We start from the raw sequence: 21,671 nt of genomic DNA, 5'->3' as shown, positions 1-21,671 counted from the left end.
GTTTGCAAGTTAACTCTTGGTCTACCAGAAGGTTAGATTCATGTTTGCACTATGATTAGGGGGTTGTTTTTGTGCTGGGGGGGGGGGGCATGCTTTCTGATTGAAGCTACAGAATGTTTTAAGACTGGTATTAGTTTAAAGATTAGAAACCTTATTCCATAAAATGCAAATTGAGCATATGCTCTGTAACCCGTAGCAACCAGTCAGATATTCACTTTCATTACTAGCCTGATTACACTGGACTGCTAAAAGCTGATATCTGATTGGTTGCTATAAGATACTGCATATCTAACAGTCTGTTGGTACTCCATTGTTACTCCAGCATGCAACCCAGCAGCGGAGCACCCAAATATCTAATGGCCCGGTCCAAGTCCGGTGGGCGCTGGTCAGGAGGGGCAGCAAATACATTTTTAACAGTTTTATTTTTGCTTTGTTATTTATTTAATTGGTCTGTTCCTGCCACATGTATGCAGCCAGTAGAATATCACCATATATATTATGCAGCTACATACTGTACAGTTACTTAGGCCACCACAAATTCTATAGGTCAACACACCTTTTTTTGTCCAAATTATATTACTATTATGTGATTATTATTATTATTATTATTATTATTATTATTATTATTATTATTATTATTATTATTATTATTATTCCATTTTAACTACTATTATAACTGTGTGGAAAAGTTATTTGACTATAGAAGGTAACAAATTAGTACATTTAGGGCCTTATTTATAGTCAGACGCAATGTGCGTCTAAGACTTACATGAAAGAGTAGGAGTGGGAGTGTGCCACAGCTTGGTAGGGTATTACAAGTGACATACAACTCGTAATACCCTACCAAGCTGCGACCAGTTCCTGCAGCTAGCTAACTTCTTGCGCCACCTAATTCCTGCTGCGCTTTTTCTGTCTTTTTGAAGTGTGTTCCGCCTCCGTCTTGATCCGACTAGGGTTGTTTTTGCGGGTAGATGTCTATAGTATCTAAATTATTCACAGTCACGCCTACATAACTCTGTGTTCCACCCTTTTCCTCATACTGAGACGCAAGCTGTTGCAGTGTACACTGTGTCTGAGAAGCAGACGGAACTGCTGGGAACTGTTGCTTACTGCGCATGTCCCGTCAGTGGAAATGTGCAAGATGCGCCTGAAACGGACTTTGCGTCCGACTCTAAATGAGGCCATTAGTCTCCCACTCTAATATCTATTTCATAGCCTTATAATTATTTTTCCGTTTAGCATATTTGTTGTCTTATTTTGCATTTATATGGTAACACAAATATGTTAAGTCTTATTTGGCTGGTTACAAAACACACTCTGTAATCACACCGGCTTTAAACTCTTAAAGTTTGGTGAAAGTCTCCAAAATCAAATCAATCATCTGACGTCTTCATCTTCGGAGGTCAGTAGATCAGTTAAGAGCAAGAGACTCATTTATCTTCAGGTCGTAGTCCAAGATAATTTCCCCCTGTGTGATCAATATACCGAGCAGGTGGAGAAACAAAGGAGACGGAGATGATTGCAGACTTTGAAGAAAGCTTCGATTGCCACATGGAAACCATGGGGATCTACTTCATTATTACCTAGATTGCCAAGAGGGTTAGAAATAGCAATGCTCCGTTGAAACCTGGTTACTGGATTATGTTCCTCTATTTCCCAATAGGAAAAGGTCTGGAATAGCACAAACGGCATAACAGCATAATAAATGTGAGATGGTTTACACATCATTGTAATGTTAGGTGAAGTTAGTGGCTTGTGGTGACATAAACAAGGTCAACTAATGATACAAAAGTCTCAATGGTTAATTCGCATGGGATCATTTACAAATATAAATTACAATGCACATCCAAAGTGCCTTTGTTACATCAAAATTTTATTTCTGAACTGCATGTGGCCTACTTGCCCCCTTTTTGAACCTTTTCTGGTGCAAGGGGAAAATGCGTGGCATGTGAGGATGTAAATCACAAATCCCGTTGTCACACAACATAGGCAGGCATGGTGACATGGGTCACGTCAACAGGGCGCCTGTCCTCTTCACAAAAAAGAGAAGATGGGCTACTTTCCCTTTGTCACAAATCGGGATCTTAGCCGCACTTACCTCATCCGCCGCTGTCATATCACGGCTACCTGGGTCCCTTCTGGTCATCTGCTGCATTCCCGTTCTCCACACCTTCATTTGTAAACAAACACATACTGTTTGTCCTGCTGCATGGGCGCGGCCATCTTGGATGCAGTCAGGTGATCATTCCAAACCAACCAGATTCAGAAGCTGTGATCACATGAACTGATCAGCCAATAGTTGTTTGGGACATCCTATTTAAACCTGCTGCTGTGATCTGTTCATTGCCAGAACAACACACTTCTCTCCAGAGGATAGTTCTTGGCTCCAGTGTTCCTGTCTGCATTCCTAAGTGCAGTGTTCCTGACTGCATTACAAGTGCAGTAATCCTGTCTGCACTCCTAAGTGCAGTGTTCCTGACTGCATTACAAGTGCAGTGTTCCTGACTGCATTACAAGTGCAGTGTTCCTGACTGCATTACAAGTGCAGTGTTCCTGACTGCATTACAAGTGCAGTGTTCCTGTCTACATTTCCAGACTGCTAATTCCCCTGCTATATTCTACAATCAGCAAGAACATGAGCAAGAAGTTCATCCAGGCTGCTAAGTTCTGTTTCACTCCTGCTCCAGCTAGTCCCAAGGGTCCCGAATCGGATCAAGAAATTCAGACGACCGTGACAGTTTGTTCTGGCCTAATGGATCCGCTAGGGGAACATACCCCGAGGGAGGACTCTGTCCAAATATTAGCTGAACGCATTGAGAGACAAGAAACTAACCAGGGGCAAATTTTGAGATTGCTGCAGGATGTTTCTACACGTATGGATACCTTGCAGTTATTCCGCAGTCAACCATCCCATACTCCGCCTGAGCCAGTAATACCTGCTTCACTACTTACTTCATCCAGACTCCATCTTCCCACGCCAGCTAAATACAATGGCGATCCGAAGAATTGCCGCGGGTTTCTCAACCAGTGTAGTATACACTTTGAATTACAACCCGGAAATTTCCCCACTGCACGTACCAAAACTGCTTATATTGTTTCGCTACTATCAGGGCAAGCTCTGGCATGGGCATCACCGCTCTGGGAAAAATCTGACCCAATTTTATTTGCTATTGATAGCTTCCTGTCTACCTTCCGCAGAATATTCGACGAGCCTGGAAGAACAACGTCAGCCGCTTTAGATATTCTGCGCCTTCGGCAAGGGCAGCAGTCTGTGGGCCAATATGCCGTTCAATTTCAAACACTTTCCTCTGAACTATCTTGGAATAACGATGCTCTTGTTGCGGTTTTCTGGCAGGGCCTGTCTGACCACATTAAGGATGTATTAGCGTCTCGGGACTTACCTACAACGCTAGACCAATTGATTACCACCTGCAATCGGGTTGATCTTCGGTTCAGAGAAAGAGCTCTAGAAAAGAGGAAGCTGAAACACCCCAAGTTCCACCCTATTCAACGGGCCCGTGTACCGTCTCCTTTCCCTGAAGGACCCATGCAATTAGGCAAAGCACGTCTTTTACCCACCGAGCGAGAACGGCGAGTTAGAGAGAAACTTTGCTTATACTGTGCCAGTTCCGGACATCTGTTACATCATTGTCCTCGCAAGCCGGGTAAACACAACCTCCTAGCTGACGATGAGGAAGTGAGCCTAGGAGTGGCTCTTCGCTCCCCACAAGGCAAGGACTGTATTATCCCAGTCACTCTGAAACACGCTCAAGGCTCCCAATACATTTCAGCCCTGCTGGATTCTGGAGCAGCTGGGAATTTCATGTCTGCCAGATTAGCTGCTGAACTAGCCATTCCACTAGAGAAAATTCCAGTGACCATCTTTCTCTCTGCGGTTGACGGTAGCCGTATTCCAGGGGGTACCATTACGCATCAGACTTCTCCAGTGATGCTCCAAATAGGAGTTCTGCATTCCGAGTCTCTTACCTTTTTGGTCATCCCAGAAGCCACTAGCCCTGTGGTTCTCGGGTTTCCATGGCTTCAAACGCATAACCCCCATATTGACTGGTCGACTCCACAAATCCTGGCGTGGGCTCCAACTTGTTTCGGGTCCTGTTTACAACGTGTTCTTCCACATTGCTCCACCTCTGATAAGGAAGTTTTGCCAGTTCCTTCTGCCTACCAAGAGTTCACAGACGTTTTCAGTAAGCAGGCCGCTGAAACTCTACCACCTCATCGGGATTGGGACTGTCCCATTGATCTTGTTCCGGGTAAAACCCCACCGCGTGGCAGAGTCTACCCTCTTTCTATCCCTGAGACAAAATCTATGTCTGAATATGTAAAAGAGAACTTGGAAAGGGGCTTTATTCGCCCATCCTCTTCACCGGCAGGAGCCGGGTTCTTTTTTGTAAAAAAAAAAGATGGTGGATTACGTCCCTGCATCGATTAACGAGGTCTCAACGACATTACCATCAAGAACCGGTATCCTCTGCCCCTCATCACAGAGTTATTTGACAGAGTCAAAGGTGCGCAAATATTTACGAAGTTGGATCTCCGCGGGGCCTACAATTTGATCCGTATCAGGCGTGGCGATGAATGGAAAACCGCCTTTAACACCAGGGATGGGCACTACGAATATCTTGTCATGCCATTCGGTCTGAGCAATGCCCCAGCGGTTTTTCAGAATTTCATAAACGAAATCTTTCGGGACTTACTGTACCATACTATTGTGGTATATTTGGACGATATCCTCGTCTTCTCCTCTGATATCCAGTCCCATCGCAGACATGTTAAAGAGGTCCTCAGCCGTCTCAGAAGGAATAAACTGTATTGCAAGCTTGAAAAATGCACCTTCGAAGTTGAATCCATTCCATTCTTGGGGTATATCATCTCGGGCACCGGTCTCCGTATGGACCCAGAGAAGGTGCAAGCTATTCTTAACTGGCCTCAACCATCTACACTAAAGGCAGTACAGCGATTTCTGGGATTTGCTAACTACTATCGAAAATTAATTCGTGGCTACTCTACTGTAGTAGCACCACTCACCGCCCTCACCAAAAAAGGAGCTAATCCTGCCAAGTGGTCTGAAGAAGCCCAATCTGCTTTTCAACTTCTGAAACAAGCATTTATTTCTGCTCCCATACTGAGGCAACCAGATTTAACCTGTTCATTCTACTTGGAAGTTGATGCCTCATCTGTCGGAATAGGGGCAGTTCTCTCCCAAAAACCGGCTGATGAGCAATGGCATCCCTGCGGGTTCTTCTCCCGAAAATTTTTATCAGCTGAACGAAATTATGCCATAGGGGACAAAGAGCTGCTTGCCATCAAATTGGCGCTTGAAGAGTGGAGACATTTACTTGAGGGAGCTCGTTATCCTGTCACAATATACACGGATCACAAGAATCTGCTCTACCTTAAAACTGCACAGTGCATGAATCCACGTCAGGCCCGATGGGCACTATTCTTTTCTCGATTTGATATCCATGTCACCTTCCGTCCCGGTTCCAAAAATCGCAAGGCCGATGCTCTGTCACGTTCTATGGTAAAAGATGAAGATTCCATCATTGTGGATCCACGGCCTATTATCAGCCCACTCAGCATCGCAGTCAGTAGACCCGACAATACACCTCCCCAGGGGAAAACTTTTATTCCTGAGAATCTGCGTAAAAAATTGCTCCAATGGGCACATTGTTCCAGATTTGCCGGTCATGCTGGCATCCGCAAAACTCAATCTTTCATATTGAGAAGCTACTGGTGGCCTACGCTTCATCAGGATGTTCAGCAATTTGTTTCCGCATGTGGCAGCTGTGCCCAACATAAAAGTTCAAGACAATCTTCAGCTGGTCAACTTTTGCCTCTGCCTATTCCCACCAAACCCTGGACCCATATTTCTATGGACTTTGTTTCCGATTTGCCCAATTCTAATAATTTCAATACCATCTGGGTCATTGTTGACCGATTCTCTAAAATGGCGCATTTTGTTCCTCTCCGTGGACTCCCATCAGCACCTATCCTGGCTCAGCAATTTATAAAGGAGATCTTCCGTTTGCATGGGTGTCCTGAAGAAATCGTCTCAGATAGAGGAGTTCAGTTTGTGGCGAAATTCTGGAGATCCTTGTGCCAAGCACTACAGATCAAACTAAACTTCTCTTCGGCCTATCATCCCCAATCCAACGGGCAAACGGAAAGAGTTAATCAAGACCTAGAAACATTTCTCCGTTTGTTCATATCCTCTTCTCAAGACGACTGGGTAGATCTGCTTCCTTGGGCAGAATTTGCTCATAATAATCATTATCACGAATCCTCTGCTTCCACTCCATTTCATACGGTCTATGGCCTACACCCCAGGGTACCCTTGTTTACTCCACTTCCTACAGCCTCAGTACCTGCCTCTGAAGTTTTCCTAAAGAATTTTTCAGGCCACTGGCGCCAGGTACGGGAATCTCTACTTAAAGGGTCCCAACGCTACAAAATTCAGGCCGACAAAAAGCGACGAGCCATTCCAAGCTTGAAACACGGAGACAGAGTCTGGCTGTCTACTCGCAATCTACGCCTCAGAGTTCCATCTATGAAATTCGCTCCTCGCTTTATTGGACCGTTTAACATCTCCCGAGTCATCAATCCAGTGTCCTACAAATTACATCTACCATCTTACCTCAGGGTACCCAACACCTTCCATATCTCTCTCTTGAAACCACTGGTGCTAAATCGGTTTTATACACCCAAACTGGTTTCTCCTGAAGTGCAGACTGAACATGGTGAAGAATATGAAATTAAAGAGATCTTGGACTCTCGGTTTCGACATAAAACCTTACAATATCTAGTCGACTGGAAAGGCTATGGTCCAGAAGAGAGGGCCTGGATCAAAGCTTCTGATGTTCACGCTCCATCTCTCATCAAAAAATTTCACCGCAAGTTTCCAACTAAGCCCCAATCTAAGTGTCCAGTGGCCACTCGTAAGGGAGGGGGTACTGTCACAAATCGGGATCTTAGCCGCACTTACCTCATCCGCCGCTGTCATATCACGGCTACCTGGGTCCCTTCTGGTCATCTGCTGCATTCCCGTTCTCCACACCTTCATTTGTAAACAAACACATACTGTTTGTCCTGCTGCATGGGCGCGGACATCTTGGATGCAGTCAGGTGATCATTCCAAACCAACCAGATTCAGAAGCTGTGATCACATGAACTGATCAGCCAATAGTTGTTTGGGACATCCTATTTAAACCTGCTGCTGTGATCTGTTCATTGCCAGAACAACACACTTCTCTCCAGAGGATAGTTCTTGGCTCCAGTGTTCCTGTCTGCATTCCTAAGTGCAGTGTTCCTGACTGCATTACAAGTGCAGTAATCCTGTCTGCACTCCTAAGTGCAGTGTTCCTGACTGCATTACAAGTGCAGTGTTCCTGACTGCATTACAAGTGCAGTGTTCCTGACTGCATTACAAGTGCAGTGTTCCTGACTGCATTACAAGTGCAGTGTTCCTGTCTACATTTCCAGACTGCTAATTCCCCTGCTATATTCTACAATCAGCAAGAACATGAGCAAGAAGTTCATCCAGGCTGCTAAGTTCTGTTTCACTCCTGCTCCAGCTAGTCCCAAGGGTCCCGAATCGGATCAAGAAATTCAGACGACCGTGACACCCTTGTGTGTGAGATGTCTCCCCAATATTGGGAAGTCTCCCAGACATTCCAGGAGAGTGGGATATATATGATATATAGATGTGTGCTGCAATAAAAAATTTGCATTACAAGGTAGGCGGACGTGGCGATCAGCAATAAATATTGTTGCAGGATAGGCATAGCATGCAAGTCAAATCAGTACAAATTAAATTTCGATTGGTGGGACAAAATATTTAATCATTAGGAAGGGATTTAGATTACAAATATAACTGTTCCAGAATTTACATAGAGCTCTAGGGCTTTTAAGCCATGTAAAATGATTTCAATCTTACAACATTTCTGGCTGATTGCTGTGTTTTTCATGAACTTTTACCTTAGTCCCTTATGGTAAGGACGTGTAAGTGTATAAGGTGCAACCAAATCATGTAAATGATATGACACTGTGCAAAAAAAAAAGTAAAATAAAAAGGGAAAAATTAATTAGGGGTCTTCCAAATTTAAGAGCCTTCTTCCCTCTCCGTCTGTATTACCCAGTATTGTTTTATTACTGTTTTTGTTCCCATTTGCAAAACGCTACCGAATTTGCTGGCGCTATATAAATAAATGTTGATGATGACGACAGTATGAAATTTCGTGACATGAAACGGGACACAACTCCTGTTTTAGAGTCCCATCCTGTTGCTTCCCTTCTGAAGGTGTCGACACGCATAGTTTGGGCAGATTCAAAACACGGAACCTGTTATCTACGACCTCTATGCTTCTGGATGTGACATTTTATGGATTAAGTAATTATAAGCTGCATGAATTAATTATAAGTGAATTTATGAAGGTCATTCGTAGTCACAGCTGCTGATTAGAACAGCTTACTGGAACTAGTAAAATAGGACTCCTGGGATGACTTTAAGAGTTTCCTTGTCTCCTCATCTGTGTAACCACTTATAGGCAGGATAGTGTTGCATTGTATTACATGGAGGTTTAGTGCAACACAGTCGTTTCAGTGTTACACCACATCCAAACCTTTACAAATCGCCACTTGTGTCACCCAGCCTGAAAAGAAAGACAGTAAAGAATAATAGCAGTCGTGTGTTTATTTTGATTAATTTTCTCTATGTATAGATAATATATGTAGATCCGTCACAGAGCACAGCTGTGCCTTGTACATTTACATGGTACAGATTACGGGCTGTAACACATGATTCCATTAGAACACTGTGGTTTTTTTCCAGACAGAAAAAAAAATGGGATATTGGGATCAGTTGATTTTAGCTGTGTGACCTTATCTTTAATTTTCTACTGCTAGAGCTGACACTCTAATTGGTTAAATCCTGAGAAACACAAGGATAATTAACAAGCCTTTCCAGAAGACAAAGTGCTTGTAGGTTTGTTACAATCGCTTTACGGTGCAAGTAAAGCCCCATTTGGACAACAATATATCAAACAAAGAGTATTGCTGAGACAAGTAATATACCTTATTAAATCCTACGCACTTATTCCTAATTAAATCTGTCAAGTATTCCGTCTGACAATATATTGCTTGTGAAGATTTTGTCTCTCTATCTTTCATCAGTCTGTGACAGTTGAAAACCAAAGCTTGTGTGATTGGTAACAGAAGCGATCTTTATACACTTCAGATTTGTGAACTCATCCACAGCTGCGCTGCCATTGATTCATTCCTGTATCGACATGCAGTGATTTCTTATTTCAGCTTTTTGCCCTGTGTCAGCACTATTTTTTTTGACAGCGACTTAGAGAGATGGGGATATAGCTGTTGTTGTGGGCAGACTTTACATTTCAATGAAGCTGCTTTAGAAAATCAGACTAAGACAGACAAAGGGCTAGATTTACTAAGCTGCGAGTTTGAAAAAGTGGGGATGTTGCCTATAGCAACCAATCAGATTCTAGCTTTCATTTATTTAGTACCTTCTACAAAATGAAAGCTAGAATCTGATTGGTTGCTATAGGCAACATCCCCACTTTTTCAAACCCGCAGCTTAGTAAATCTAGCCCAAAGTGTTTTCCTTTCGTGCTTCAATTGTGAACATTGAAATTTTAAGGGTATCGTCCTTTAAGGTGTCTCTCTACGGCGTAATAATAATGAGAGGTCTATGTAATATTGTGCTAAAGAGAATGAACACAGTAAGGTGCAGTGTACAGCGGCAGGTGACTGATATACTGTGCCCATCTTGTCATTGTTAAGCTTGAAATATGCCTAGTTTCAGGGATGTCTGCTATAATTAATGCACTTTTTGGACTCAGTCCATTTCTGAAATTGCTTACTTTAGCTTAGCTCCCGGTGTTTCAAGACAAAAAAATCTGAAAATGCGCTCTTCACCCTACAATCAACGTGCTGATGAAAATACCCAGGGGGCTGAACAGTAAATGCAGGTTCATTAGATTTTATGGTGGGTACTGCTGCGAGTGCCAGCGGCTGATTAAAACAGTTGTGTTGACAGTAAAAAGGTTTTATTGAAAATGACCGCATCCTTTCGCATTACATCCTTTATTTTCATTCTTTTATTTTACTGAATGATTAATGTTATCCATTGTTCTCGCAAGGTCTACGCGTCCTCTTTTCCAATTCCGTTTACAGCTTATAGGCTGCCGCAGTAAAATACCGTAGTTATCTGTCATCTATAAAATGCAGACATATTCCGCAGCGCAGTACATCAAAAGAGATCATGGTGCAGACACATTATGTACAATGGCATGAGGCCAGAGATGCTCGATTGAGCTTGCCATCTAAGACGTTAATGGGCAACCTGATAAAATTCGTGGACCCCCATAGGTGGCTCTCAAGCCTTCAAAAGTGCCACCCATTACTCGTTAATCTCAGTAAGAAGTTACAACAATACATTTAATCAAAAGAATTCATATTGCCATCAGCAGATATTTTAAAGAAGTGTTACACGTTATAGCAAATAAATCTGATAATAATGCAGGAAGCAGCTGGGGGCCGCAGGAGAAGGCTCGGAGGGCCCCCTGTTGTCCATCACTGATCTAAGAGGTTTGGGGAACACCTGATGAACTAAAGTCGGGGAAGCAATACAACTAATAATTATAGTATTAATAGTAATAAAATAATAATACTGTGGACGGACCTTTAAAGAGATATTCCAATAGTTATATTTCTTCCGCCATTTGGAATTCTCATTATTCTGGAACTTACACCAATTACATTTCTAGCCATATTGGCTGGCAGCTGTAAGAGCGTTTAGCTTTGCCAGCCATCTACAGCTGTGTGTCCCCCGGCTTGCCGAATCTTAGGCTTTGGGTTCCAACTTAGCCTAATAAAAGAATAAAGAAGAAAAAAAAAGATTAGTGAAAAATAGAAATCAAAACACAAAAATGACTATAATGTATAAAAAAAACGACAACATGCTTTATTTAAATTATAAAGCATTTTTTTCCCAGTACGTAACCTCTGCTATCGCCATTCTACGGTGGCAGTAGTGATAAGAACACAGCGGCGGTACAAGTACCGATCACTGGTAAATAGGCTTCCCCATACTTTGACCCACGTGAAGGCTACTGTCTCCGTAATCTTCACCGGCCGGGGGTTTTGGTAAATAGGAAAAAGTCCAAAATCCTCAAAAAAACGTGAGATAGAGCTTTCTTCCCTATAATAAATAGGCCCTTTGCTTAGTTTCATCATTTTACAACATTTTGGCTCTTGTTGCCAACATAAGCAATCTATGGTCATTTAAACGCCATTAATTTTATGCAGATATTGTGTCATGGAGGTTACAGCCAAGGACCCTGGGGGGGAGGTAAGATAAAAAGCAGGCTTGCCTGTGTATTGGGAGGGACCAAAGATCTGGGGGTAAATGTATCAAGCTGAGAGTTTTCCGGCGGGTTTGAAAAGTGGAGATGTTGCCTATAGCAACCAATCAGATTCTAGCTATCATTTTGTAGAATGTACTAAATAAATGATAGCTAGAATCTGATTGGAAAACTCTCAGCTTGATACATTTACCCCCTGGTGTGTTCATGCCCCCTTTGGCGGATATGGAAGACAACCTTAGAAAATGCTGTTCCTAGGCACGGAATTGACATTGTCCCTGATTGCGGCCAGTGAGGGTATGGATCACGTGGAAAGATTTGTGTCCAAAAAGTTTTATCTGGATTGAATAGCTGCTATGAATTGCAGTGCATTTGGGGGTGTATTTATTAAACTGCGGGATTGAAAAAAATGAAGATGTTACCAATCAGATTCTAGGGCCTGATTCATCAAGGTATGCAAACGCATACGCATCTGCTAAACGGGACTTGAGCTACGTAAAACACCACATACGCAGCGCAAACAGAGCAGATACGCCACTCAAAGTCAATTCAATCTCAAACTCCAACGCAAATATAACGGTTTGCGTCACTCAAAGTATAAAACACAGATGGGTATGCGTTTGCGTACCTTGATGAATCAGGCCCCTAGTTATCATTTATGTAGGACATTTCTTTACAATGACAGCTAGAATAAAATTAATTTTTAAAAAATAAATTTGAAACAACAAGATTTGCAGTATTAATAAAAGACATAACTGGTTATAAATACTGCTCTGTTTCCAACAAACAATAGAGAATTTTAAATTAGAAAAAAATTAACCATAGATTAATCAAGTCAGGTTCATACTACCAAAGATTATTATTGAGTCCCGAAGTTTCAACAATAAAGTAATCAATGAGGTTTTTTTTTTCTTCATTTCTTTAATCTGCACCGCAATTAAACTTCTGGTCAACAATGATAAATTAGGCTCACCAAAATAATAGAAAAGGATTCTGAAATTCAGAGAAAAACACGTTAATGCAAATCAAATTATATAAATGGAACATGCACGATCTAAAAAACAAACTCTGAAACAATATTCTCTATAACCTATATTACAACAGTCCACTTTACATGTTTTGTGTCTGAAAGCATAAACCTCTTAATGACATTGGTTTCTACACTGGCAAATTTAGAGATGAGCCGGCCCGTGAATCACGTCTGCCGAATTACAAAGCATTAATCATTTAAAGAAAATTGGATGAAAGCAGGGTGTGCTGTGCATTTACTTGTTTACACCAATTATGGCTGTTTGGTTACGAAGGTGCCTTCAAAATGCTCTACACAAAATTTCAAGACCAGAAAATTAATTTTCTATAACATATTGCCTGGGGGTCAAAAACTGTGTTATTGTTGTAAAGTTATTTTGTAGCTTTCAAACTAAGTATCTCTCAGCTGAACATCAAAGTTCCGAGAAACTTTTGCTCAGATAAAAATCACTATTGCATTCACATATAGCTACTTATAATATTTCAAACAAAAAAAAATCAAAATGCTAAAAATATTGTAAGGTATTTTAAGATATCGCTAATTTTTAAGGCAGGTTGGTCACAGTACATTATTGATTTCATTCGTTATATTCTGGTCATCCACGTGTCATCAGTCTTGGGGGTAAATGTATTAAGTTCCGATTTCTGCAAGTCGCCGGAAATCGGCGACTTTGCAGTGGAACTTTAAAGCGGCAATGGCTTATAAAGGGAGACCTGCCTTTACAAGCCATCGCCGCTTTAAATTTCCGCCGACTTGCAGAAATCGGAACTTAGTACATTTATCCATGGAGTGGGTGGGGATAGAACAAGCTGTAGCCAATCAGATCATCGGAATGGTCACAGCAGCAAGAGATGTGTGAACTGATCACATGGGAGGCAGCAGTGACATGCCAGCTCCTGTGATTGTATTAGGGAGGAGAGAGCTGCATGTGAATGGGGCAGAGTTATGAGGGTATTAGAGGAATGGGTAGGAAGCTACAGACTGAGAGATGAAGAAACGTGCAGGGTCCTCCAACAGCACTGTGGCTCTACAAACTACAAACCCCAGCATGCTTTGCCGATATATCCAACTGGTTGTTTTATTTTATTTGTTTGTTTTTTTTAAATTAATTAAATGTTTACATTTTTGTCAAATCTAACACTCAAACAATCTAATTTATGTGAACTCGACATGGAAGACTTTAAATGCATACATAACAACTATTAATTCATAACTCATATATCATATTAAATAGTCACTGTTGAGATTGAATTGAGCTGTTTCAGTTAGTGGGTAGGACTGAAGAGGTTAAATGAAGCTGTTGTGAAGAGGTGGGAGAGGAATATAAGGAGCAGTAAGTCTTCTGACAGCTGTCTGATGCATAGGAAAATTGTGAGCACTAGAATGTTTGTATTTTTATATATGTATTTGTATTGTATTTAGTGTTCCTTTCAGGGTAAATTCTTCTACTAACATACAAGGCCGTCAACAAAATTGCACCGACATACATCTCCTCACTTGTCTCAAAATATCTCCCAACTCGACACCTCCGTTCTGCACAAGATCTGCGTCTCTCTTCCACTCTCATCACATCCTCCCATTCTCGGTTCCAGGACTTTGTGGAATTCATTCCCTCGCACCACAAGACTGTCCTCTAGTCTTCAAACCTTCAAGGGTTCTCTGAAAACCCACCTCTTCAGACAAGCTTATAATATTCCTCTACCACCCTCTTAATCTCCCTAAGTTACCCTATTACCACCCTCTACACAGGTAACTAAAGACAACAACCCTCTGACCAACATAGTTGTGTGACTGATCACACAGCCCACTCAATACTTTGCAACCTTTGCTATCTAGCTGGCCAAATACACAATATGATGTAGCACTTACCCTTGTGAATCAAACCATTGTCCCATAGATTATAAGCTTGCGAGCAGGGCCCTCTTACCTTTCTGTCTGTATATATTACCCAGTATTGTTTTATTACTGTTTGTTTCCAATTGTAAAGCGCTATGGAATCTGCTGGCGCTATATAAATAAATGTTGCTGATGATGATAATGATGATGAAATGTAGGTGTGTGTTCTTCATTCAGTTGTTTGATTCTGCAGGTAGGTTCTGAGGCATTTAATCAGTGTGAGTCTGCCAACTTTACATGTTAAACACTCTTCAATAAAAAAAATAAAAAATTAAATCTTCAGCTCAAAAACTAATATGCATAAAACACTTGATCAACCTGCTTTCTTCCTGTTCTATCATTTTCCATTTTCATATGCCTATAAAATTGCAGAACGTCATTGATTGAACTCCTGAGCTGCGCTTGCTTGGTGAAAACTACGTAACTAATGGCTTTTTATTTTGGAACAGGGACAGTTAAAATGTTCTCTGTGTTACAGATATTGTACGGATATTGAGCATATTGAGGGACGAGGTCGAACAGATTGCCATTTGTAACTTTAGCCAGATGTCTGCTAATAGGGTGCTAATTACATGATGGAAGCTTTCCATAATTACTGTTATTAAATGATAAATTCAAGGTTATATCCAGAATTCATATGTGCTTTTACTCATAACATGGGTGACCTTTAATGGAAATGAATATCATATTGTCACTAACATTTAGTTTTAAAGCACCGACATATTACATTGAGGGGGTCATACTAATAAATAACATACAATGTCATGAAGCAGAAGGGAGACATGTTCTTGCCCAGTTGAGCTTACAATCTAAGAGGAGTGAGGAATGTAAAAACATTGATGGAAGTTACGTCGGACTGGATTGGGTCACAGCCGGATCACACAGCTGTCTCAATTCCTGATGTTTCATGTATGTACATGTTGATAACATTTATTAAGGTGACATAGTTGTGCAAAGTACCTGGTTGATCTCAGGCCCACAGAGTTCAGGACCTATGGCAGTGGGCAGTGTTGGCTAACCTGTGACACTCCAGGTGTTGTGAAACTACAAGTCCCAGCATACTCTTCCAGCAATAAGCTGCTATATATTGTCAAAGCATGCTAGGACTTGTAGTTTCACAACCTAGAGTGTCACAAGTTAGCCAACATTTACCTATGGCCTGGAAATGATTAGAAGGGACATTGAATGCGGTTGGAGATTGCTTAGCAGAAGCTGCATGTAATCTTGTTGTAGGAACAGTTATGTCAGGTTGGGGGGGGGGGGGTTGGGTCCACCTGCTCCTTGTTGGTAGTGTTGAGAATTTTGGGTAGTTCCCCCAAAACCCCAGGAAGAGGAGACCTTTCTCCCAGATCCCGCCCACTTCCTAGTGAAGTGATCCCCTGTGAATCGCGTAATATCATCCCTGCAACTGAGGAGCAATGATACAATCATTACATTGGGTCGTGGGGGCGGGGCCAATATGTCATGTGTGGTGCCGCGCCCCCACTGCACTTTCAATTTAACCTTGGAGATATCAGAGGGGAGAGTTTCAAAGGTGCAAGTATGCTAATATGATTGTATCTGGGCGCTGCAGGACAAAGCTTTCCTAATTATTAGTTATCTCCACAACAAAACAGTGGCAACCTCTGAACCAGATATCATCATCACCATTTATTTATATAACGCCACTAATTCCGCAGCGCTGTACAGAGAACTCACTCACATCAATCCCTGCCCTATAGGAGCTTACAGTCTAAATTCCCTAACATACACACACACACAGACAGAGACTAGGGTCAATTTTGATAGCAGCCAATTAACCTACTAGTATGTTTCTGGACTGTGGGAGGAAACCGGAGCACCCAGAGGAAACCCACACAAACACAGGGAGAACATACAAAATCCTCACAGATAAGGACATGGTTGGGAATCCAACTCAGGACCTCAGTGCTGTGAGGCAGAAGTGCTAACCACTGAGCCACCCTGCTTAAAGGTTACCTCCCAGAGCTCTGGTAATGGCTTTACTATTCTTGAAACTCTGAGTCAAGTGCCCAGCATTGCTCCCCAGCCTGTGTGCTGGAGTCCCTGGTCTCAGTACACTAAAAGTCCCGGGATTACATTACTGCTGCTGGGGAGGTGGGGCTATGAAATCGCCAGGAGAAGGGCAAACTTTCTTTACTGTTATTCTTCAGCCTAAAACGTGCCTGAAGATGTGTGCTGGAGTCCCCATTTCAAGATGGGGTGTGACATCACTGAGGGGGCGGAGCTTTATTTAGTATGCCAAAGACATGCAATGCAGCTCTGCTATTTTATGTGTTAAGCAGATTAGGGCCATACTTGCCAACTTTTCCTCGTTGGCTTCATGGAGATCCAGGGGGATGTGGGTGTGTGGGGGCGGGCCTTGACGAATCACATCAGCGGGGCTATGATGACGCAATATTTTCCTCATTAATTACCCCCCCCCGCTAGTTATCTACTGCGGGGGCGAGAACCAGGAATTTGCCCTGCTCTCCCGGGAGGTCTCCCAGAAATTCCGGGAGAGTAGGCAACAATGCAATAAAGAAAAGCAGCTAATGAATCTCTAGAGACTGGAGTGTCTTTTAGATTTCTGTCTCCATTACTGAAGTCATGTTGTCTTACCTGTCAGTCTTTGATTAAATCTTGGTCTCCATGAAAATGGCCACCTCCATAGGCATCAATACATGGGCATAGGGCACAATTTCTGAACTGTGTCATCATGCCACAGATGTACTGGCCCAGACTCTTCAGGGGGTGAGGGAGATCACCCCTATTTCAGGGATAGTTGGCAAGTATGATTAAGGCAAGTGCAAGTGGATACAAGGACCCTCTATATGTTGCTGTATTATTATCTTTAATATTCAACCTACAGAATCCCCTCACAGGGGACGGTAAATGTAGCTGCTGAATACACTGTACCTTTCTAATCTACTTCCCACCCGGCTCCGTTAACAGACACCCCTTGCTCTATATAAGTGGACTAATGAGCCCTTACAGTAATGAAAGGATGTTTGAGCGCAGGTCATTCAATTCAGGTCCCTCTCTGATCTTCATTCTCCAGGCAGAATCTGTGTCATTAAATCTGTGCTAAATAAAAAGAGCATTAATGGTGGTTAGTAAAATGACTGACCGGATAAGAAAGTCTTAATAATATTTTTTATCTAGAGTAACAGACATTTCAAGTTTTATCTTCATCCCATTAGATCTTATTTTCTTCTTAGAAGATCAAATTCAATGCAATCAGTTTGGAATTTTACACGTAATTGGACAAGCGACATTATCACACAGTGATAGTAAGCAATGTGAGATCATTGCAGGGTTGGATGTGAGAGTCACAGGATTGTCTTTCTTCCTACTCTGTGCCCACCTCTCCAGGTAAGTCCCTGCTGTGCAGTCCCCTGTGATGCCGATGGGATTCCTACTCCTTTAATAAAATGGCAGTATGTGCAAAAAGGTAGTAATGTAATACATATCAGCCAATCAGATTCTAGCTGTCCGTTTAAAAATATCAAATCGTGATTGGTTGCTACTGGTTACATAAAATCCCCAAAAATGTCCATTTAGTCTCCTCTGAACATTTGTACAGATAGCCAACTGAAAACGTCGTCAGTAGTCATGATAATGTACTGTAGCCTATCAGTTCACCAGAAACCAGTGACATCACTGAGAATGCAGCCAATCCAGTCACTAGGAACCAGTGACAGCACTGAGAATGCAGCCTATCCAGTCACTAGGAACAGGCCCGAGCTGGGATACAGCAGGCAGGGGGCACACAGGTGTCATGGGATGCGGTCGCCTGTGCGCTGACGCGGCCACATCTGATGTCATCAGATGCGGCCGCAGAAAAAGTCCGGAGAAATTGCATCGGGGGACGGCCGGTCGGCCTACCCCCCGGCCCTAAAAGTGGAAAATCTGAGCGGCCCGGGGGGCCGATGCCCCCCTGCCCCCCGGCCCAGCCCGCCCCTGACTAGGAACCAGTGACATCACTGAGAATGCAGCCTATTCAGTCACTAGGAACCAGTGACATCACTGAGAATGCAGCCTATCCAGTCACTAGGAACTAGTGACATCACTGAGAATGCAGCCTATCCAGTCAGTAGGAACCAGTGACAGCACTGAGAATGCAGCCTATCCAGTCACTAGGAACCAGTGACATCACTGAGAGTGCAGCCTATCCAGTCACTAGGAACCAGTGACAGCACTGAGAATGCAGCCTATCCAGTCACTAGGGGCCAATGACATCACGGAGAATGCAGCCTATCCAGTCACTAGGGGCCAGTGACATCACGGAGAATACAGCCTATCCAGTCACTAGGAACCAGTGACATCACTGAGCCTTCAATGATGTCACTGAATCTTAGTTTATTCATAGGCCGACAAAATGTTTGCTCCAGGTTGCTCCCAGGTTACTTCTGTGCAGTATAATTCTTTTATAACTAATACAATGATAGCACTAATTTTGAACACATATTAAAATTAAATGTAAAAGGTGCATCGCTTTTGTTATAGAATAGCTGTGATATGAAAGTCCTGGCCGCTTGTGTTGTGCTAACCCAGTCAAGAAATGTGCTCAAATTCTCAGTCTATTTATGCAGTTCAAATAAGCATAATAAATTCATGCAAAGGACACAAAATCATAATGCCCACCTGTAATGAATAATGTAGTAGTCTAGTGTCACACAGAGCTAAATTTGGCACACTCCCTGGTACTTAGTGCCAAGCCGGGGAATCTGCCATGCGCCTTATCAGGCATATAGTTCTGCTGAACGATACAACACAAACGATGATACAACCTAATGAAAATATCAATATAAAACTCTTTTGTGTTCTTGTATTTTTTATGTTCATTCACCGTTTTTGTAAGTTGGCCTAATTAAAAAGTGTGATATTTTGTTATCTAATTAACAAATGGTAATGGCTCATTTCTGAATGTGAAATTGTGCGGCCCTGCAGCGCTCATCTGTGACATCATACGCCTACGTCTGTGCATTGGGGTAAACACGTGGGTTTCACCATGAATTTGGTGGCTTATATGCAAAGGGCTGCTGTGGTGGATGGGAGGACTTGGGCAGACTGTTTGGTGTTCTTTTTAGCAAAAAGAAGCATATTTTCCTGCAATTCTTAGTTTTCAACAGACAATTTCAGGCCTGAAAAATGCTTGTTGGAAACTGAGAATGGCATCAGTCTGTAACCACTTAAACAAACTGTGCACTGCACTCATTTTTATTTATTGATAAGTTTTGGGAGCAGCCATTTTGGTTGCTTGACCAATACTTATCCAAATATAAGTATTTCTAAAGAAACAGCGCCACCTAGACACATTTTTATGAAAAAAAGTTTACAATAAACAACTTGCAGAAATGAACATGCTCAGTATTGCTAATTTTCTAAATGAAATATTTATATTAGATTTTTAGATTTTTTTTTTAACCTGTATTTTTAACATTTATTTTGTAGGATTTTTGGTTACATGACACTTGTGAATTTCCTTCTAAGCAGGTTGGGTGACATGATCACAGCATGCAGTTTGGGATTATGGTACGACACAGTTGGTTTCTGCTCCGTTTCATTACACAAGACATACGCATGATCTGGAAGGCCTCAAATGAGATTTTTTTTCCTAAGCTGTAATAGCTGTGACCGTACTCTCAGGAAATGTTAAAGTGGTTTCTTAAGGGCTATCCTGGTTATTGTTTTTCTGATTGTTAAAGGGTAACTTCACTCAAACATTGTTTTGCCTGACTAAGATCATTATGCTGTGTACTATAGCCTACTTCAATAATATTCTAATAATTAACAATCCTAATATGTGAAACACGACTTCTGCCTGAAATCACCTGTTGAAACCCAGCCTGCAATCATTCAAGCAATCTATGCACTGCACTAATTTATTCCATGCCTACAGATGTTGCAAGGAAAGATCAGTTATTCCTAAACTATCTGCTATATGACAGCAACAGTGTGTTTCTAAGTTTTCAACAGGCAGTATCAGGCAGAAGTCTTATTTCAAACATCAGCTGTTATTCCATTAAGCTGTAGTACTTAGGTAATTCTTGCTACCAAAACATGTTCCTTGAATACAGTAATATCTGTTTATTATTTTTTTTGTGACTCAACCAAAGTCAAACCTCTCTATACTTGACCTACTGACATTGTTGTCGTATCCAAGGTTAACGGAAATTAAAAAACTAGCGGATGCCGGTTGTTCTCCTGAGAGAAAAGTCTTCTCCGGGACACACACTTTTCGGTGGTGCTGTATTGGCAAGGCTTTTTATAAATGGCTCTGAAATGTAATTTTGCTATCGTCGCGATAAGCAAAGATAAGAATAATTACTTAACGGGCAATTTTTGTGTTTTAAGATAAATAGGCCCCTATATTAGAAACATATCCAAACAATAAGAACTCAGGCTGTAGCACTAGATCTGCCTCTTTTATGGGTAGCTTTAGGAGTTAGGCTGGGTACACACTGCAGAAAATTTCTCCCGACGTGATATAGTTAACAATTTTACCAATGACTAAAAAAAAAAAGTCCAGATCAGCAGCCGATTCCTGTGTACACACTATACACGTTTTACACGATTTACCTGCAGATCTGTGCTCTTTATCTGTCATAACTATCTGCTGAAAAGATGGTGACTCTGCACACTCCATAGAGATCTATGGACACTGCCGGTGCTGAGTGCATACACACTGCAGAATTGGAACGACATCGTTCCATTGTTGAACGAGATTTTTAGTCCAGTCTAAAATTCAAATGAAAAGATACGATGTGCTTTGGAACAGTAATCATTCATTGTTGTAGTGTACACGCTATGCGCTATCAGGTCGTTTATCGTTTGATTGGCCCGATAATCATCTGAAAGCCCTGTACTGTGTCCCCAGGCTTACTAAGCACCAGGCGGACCAAATATAAAATAAGCCGTGTTCAAGAAATTCTATGAACACTTTTTGAAATCAGTTCAAGCTGCGTTATTCATCCAGTGATTGAAGTTCGAGTCTAAATAATATAAACCATAGTTGCCTACTCTACCGATATGACCAGGAGACTCCCAAAATTCTGGGACTTCTGGGAGAGTAGGGCGGCCTCCCGCATCCTGCCATTTCTTTAGTGGGGGGCGGGCCTCAGTGACGTGATTCCCAGTAAACCGTGTCATCTTGGCTACGCCCTCCCCTGCTGCAACAGATCGAAAATGTGTTCATTTGGTTGAGGGGGCATGGCCCAATGACGCAATTGTCTAACCACGCCATCAGGCCCCCAAGGCCGTCAGATCCTCCCTGCTGCAGGGGAGATCTGTAATGTAGGCAAGTATGATATCAACTAATATACAATCACCATAAATGTTTA

At 42.1% G+C, this 21,671-nt stretch overlaps 1 protein-coding gene and 1 long non-coding RNA gene across 3 annotated transcripts in view; one reads left to right on the top strand and one right to left on the bottom strand.

The window, feature by feature from the left end:
- DCC (DCC netrin 1 receptor) overlaps window positions 1-21,671 on the top strand; it is a 605,048-nt gene that overhangs the window by 15,232 nt on the left and 568,145 nt on the right. The window lies entirely within an intron of this gene.
- On the bottom strand, window positions 10,429-15,354 carry LOC142109904 (uncharacterized). Its single transcript, XR_012680460.1, has 3 exons — window positions 15,289-15,354; window positions 12,376-12,395; window positions 10,429-10,906 (listed from the first exon to the last, which is right to left on the bottom strand). It is a non-coding gene; the product is annotated as an uncharacterized LOC142109904 (long non-coding RNA).

This window comes from Mixophyes fleayi, chromosome 1, assembly GCF_038048845.1.
Source record: "Mixophyes fleayi isolate aMixFle1 chromosome 1, aMixFle1.hap1, whole genome shotgun sequence".
NCBI classification, from domain to species: Eukaryota; Metazoa; Chordata; class Amphibia; order Anura; family Limnodynastidae; genus Mixophyes; species Mixophyes fleayi.
Note: the sequence above shows the minus strand (reverse complement) of the source record. Positions and strands in the feature narration are given on the sequence as shown.